The sequence below is a fragment of the Tenebrio molitor genome, chromosome 7 (assembly GCF_963966145.1).
Source record: "Tenebrio molitor chromosome 7, icTenMoli1.1, whole genome shotgun sequence".
NCBI classification, from domain to species: Eukaryota; Metazoa; Arthropoda; class Insecta; order Coleoptera; family Tenebrionidae; genus Tenebrio; species Tenebrio molitor.
The window spans coordinates 17,858,659-17,862,873 of NC_091052.1; the positions used below are offsets into that span (position 1 = coordinate 17,858,659).

Below are 4,215 nucleotides of genomic sequence, written 5' to 3' on the forward strand. Positions count from 1 at the left end.
AAGTAGTTAAAGTGAACAATTACCATGGGTTGTTTCATGACTTCATTAGAAACGAAAATAGTTATTTATTATACGAGTTTTACAAGACACCATTTTGTCGCACGCGTTTTTTTAGAGCACGAGGAGTGCAGCGACGAGTGCTATAAAGCAAACAAGTGCGACAAAATGGCTTATAAAACGAGTATAATACAATATTTTTTCTATTTTGCTCCTTAAATTTAAAAAAAGTTCAAAACATAATGCTAGGAAAATTATATTTGACAAATATAAGGGTTGGTAACGCTGGTAAATAGACGAACAATTGTAAGTTTTGAATTTAAAGTGTCGTGAAATGTGTGATCACCCAGCAACAACTCACTACGAGTCACTGCCAACATTAAAATTTTAAGTAAATGTTCCTGCAACGCGTATCGAAAAGAGCTCCTTTTTGAAACCCGTTTGAGTGTTATATTGACTGTGTTATAGGTGCAAAATAGAAAAAAATACACTACTCAAAAAATAAAAGTAGTCACTTTTTTAAACTTCGATATTTATTTTATATTTTAAGGGATTTGAATCAAACTTGGAGTGTCTATTGAACCATCATTTATTAAAGTAATTACAAAATTGTACGCGAATGCTCCTTGTTATAATCAACTTAGAGCCTCAAATGTTCGAACAGTACAAAAACTAAAATGAAAAAAAATCACTTAAGTAGAAATGTTTAAACAGACTTTGGACCATTTTAGTCTTAAACAATATTAGATCATTCTGACAGTTCACTAACATTTAAAAGAAGCAATGGCTCAGCAATTAACGTCGACAGAAGTTAATAGAGCTGTAACGTTACGCGAAGAAGGACATTCACAACTTTATGTTGCCAAACAGCTTGGGGTTGTGCAGGAAACTGTGTGGAAGCTTTGGAAACAATACCGAAAAACAGGTACCGTAACAAGGCGAGCAGGTACAGGCCCAAAGAGTAAAACTACGGCAGGTGATGAGCGTTTTTTGCGATTGCAAGCCCTTCGAAATCGCACACATACTGCGCGGAACCTGCAAAAACATCTAGTGAGGACAAGAGGAACAAGAATTAGTGACCAAACAGTATGCAATAGGTTAAGAGAGGCTGAATTGAGAGCAAGACGTTCTGCAAAATTGCCCAAATTGACCAGAGAACATCGTTAAAGAAGATTTGAATTTGAAAGAAAACACTTAAACTGGCAACTTCGTCATTGACTCCTGTCATGTTTAGTGATGAGTCCAAGTTTGTTCTGTCAGGTAATGGTGAAGGTGTAAGAGTCTGGATGAGGGCTTTAGAACATTTCATGTCAAATACAGTGCATGAAACTGTCCCTTTTGGTGGTGGATTCATAATGGTGTGGTGTGGAATAACAATAAACACTCGCAAGGACCTTGCTTTTCTTCGCAATGGTGGCCTAACAGCTCGAAGGTACATTGATGAGATTTTAGAACGTCAAATGATTCCAAGATCAAAATTTTGTTTTTATGCAAGGTGATACCAGACAGCACATTACTCACATCGTCACTGATTATCTTGATGATCACAATATCCGTAAAATGAATTAACCCGCATGCAGCGCAGACATAAATCCAATCGAACATGTTTGGGCTTTGGGAACAATTAGGGAAACGTGTTCGAGGACGTTCAAATCCTCCAATTACAACTGAATAGTTGGCATAGGCTTTAGTTGAAGAACGGGTCAATTTTCCCCAAGATGGGTTGCGAAGGCTTATTCGAAACCTGCAACGACGCTTGGCAGGCAAGAGGAAGCCACACCAGATATTAACATCACAATTGATACAAATTAGCCAAGTTGTCAGACTTTTTTTAATCCAATTTGATTTCAAACTCTTTATTTTTGCACATGTTAGTATACTCCATTTATTATAAATGTGCATCATAGGCGGCTATGGAAAGCTGAATTTAGTTTGGCGACCCTGACTAAAGGCCCGCATCTAGTGCTTTGTTTTGTTATGGTTGCCAACAATGTCAACGCGCCAACGGCCAACCGTTTACCGTTCAGCGTTCTTTCAAAACTTAATCAGACTTCGTAGTTATCATCGTATCTGAAAGTTGTTGTTCTTTGTGAGTTTCTGAGTTTTCTTGATTTAAAAGTTCCGTTTGCATACAAAGGAATGGCTGATTTAATTGCACGAGAATTTGAAGCAATTTTTCGTTGCCACAATGAGCTTATGAAGAATTCTAACGTTTCAGCAGCAAGCCTTAATAGAGTGACTTTAATATTCCAGGTAAAATTAATATTTATTATTTATATTTACTTGTTACCTATACTAAATAATAATTTTTTAGGTTAGTGTTCAAACTGTTCAAAAAGTATTAGCAGAAAAGAAGTTTGGAAAACCCATGGAGGTAGTATTAACAGGAGGGAGCATTCCCTATACCGTCAATGCTTTAGATGCGGTACCAGTCGGCCACTCTCTAGTACCACTTTATGACTCTTCTTAAACTAGCCGCCAGCGTTAATGACACTGTTGGCCCACTGCTCGAATCTTTTCAGTGGCGTGCTCAACAAGAGTAATTTGGGGAATTTGGGCATTGCAGTTATTTTACCTTCGGCTTTACGTGTGAGTGGTTTTGGTATGAATTTTCTCCGTGTTTGGGTGTTGTTTTATTGTTTTTGTTGTTATGGTAATTGTTCACTTTAACTACTTCTGGAATTTTCGCGTTTTTTCTGGCTAGACAGCCTCAGGGCGTCCTCCTAGATCATGTCCCACCATTCAAACCTTGTGCAAATGCTTTTTTTTCTCTTGTTGTTTTTCAAGGTCGCATCAAGGTCGCGCCAAGTCTTAGTATAACTAAAGGGTAAGGAAAATTTTCATTTGCACAAGGTTTGACTGGTGGGAAACGATGTAGGAGGACGTCCTGAGGTTGTCTAGCCAGAAAAAACGCGAAAATTCCAGAAGTAGTTAAAGTGAACAATTACCGTTCTTATTTTTGAACTTTTTGTAATTCAGAAGAATTGCAAAGAGAGCGAAAAATACCAATTTTACCACGCCACTGGAAAGGCACATGGTGCGCTCTGTATTTAGTACCACTTTATAGCAGTGCGCATTTACGCTGTATTTCCGCATTTTTCAAATAGTGCTCCCTCCTGTTAATACTACCTCCATGGGAAAACCATATCAACCTGCATTAAAGTCAGGAAGAAAAGTAGTCGTTGAATTTTCTTTTAAACAAGAATTAAATTATCTTATGTTCACCAAAATTAAGAAAAATGAACATGTAACAATATCAGACATTCATAAACATGCAACCGAGTGTCTCGATGTAGAACAACCTTATACATATAAGATAATAAAATCAATTGGCTACTCATTTAAGAAAGTGGACACATGCTGTAAGTAAAAAAGTAAGTCCTCAATTTATTCTTTAGCATAATTAATATAATTATCGATACTTTTTAAAAGGACTCATTAGAAAATGGCCAAGTACAGTTATGAAGAAGAACAGAGATGACTCCAGCTTCTTTTTAAGGAAGTTGATTCTAGCATAGAAGTGGCTGATCATAGCGAAACTGATGTAGAAGATCAGTTAGAAATTCAAGATGAGGGTTCAGAATCAGAACAGGATATGACTGATGAGGAGCCAGAACAAGTTACAGAAAATGTACACACTAGGAGATTGACCCCTATTTGTAAGGAATGCATTTAAATGATGGAACAAATTTAGCACTAAATTCAATTATGTATTCAAATACACTTACACGTTTTGGTTGTAGTTTTATAAGTTAACTGATGTTTCAAGAATGTATTGTTACACTTGCATTCCACAAGGAAGAGGTACATTTTAATTTATTGATTTTTTTTCGTCTTATTACCTTTAAATTAATATTGTATTGTTAGAAACTGTTCAATAAAAGTTAAAAAATAGATTACACTCATGTTAATACTATACATTGAATATTTCAGACTCGTAACAGGTAATTTTTTAAGTAGAAGCTATTTTGTCCTTGTTAACGTTACGTTAGCTACAACAATTAATTTGTATTTTCCGTGTAATTTATCAACAATAAACAAATTTGAGCAAAAGTCAATCATTTTAAGGTTAGAATTGGAAGCGGGGGGCCAGTCGCTCGCGCTCATGTCATATTACTGTCATTTGTCAACGGCTAGTAACTTTTCTGGTGAGAAAGCTAAATGTGCACTTATATTTCCATTGCCTACTAGATGCACATTGATAATGAATGGAGCAGT

General features: G+C 36.1%; 1 long non-coding RNA gene across 2 annotated transcripts; it reads left to right on the forward strand.

Annotated features, from left to right (window-relative positions):
• Nucleotides 1-572: 572 nt before the first annotated feature.
• LOC138135821 (uncharacterized) lies at nucleotides 573-3,891 on the forward strand. Of its 2 annotated transcripts, none has more exons than XR_011161090.1 (3): nucleotides 573-2,250; nucleotides 2,312-3,371; nucleotides 3,430-3,891. It is a non-coding gene; the product is annotated as an uncharacterized lncRNA (long non-coding RNA). The 2 variants fall into 2 exon arrangements; XR_011161089.1 differs by having other exon boundaries at nucleotides 574-2,250; nucleotides 2,312-3,359.
• Nucleotides 3,892-4,215: the final 324 nt, after the last annotated feature.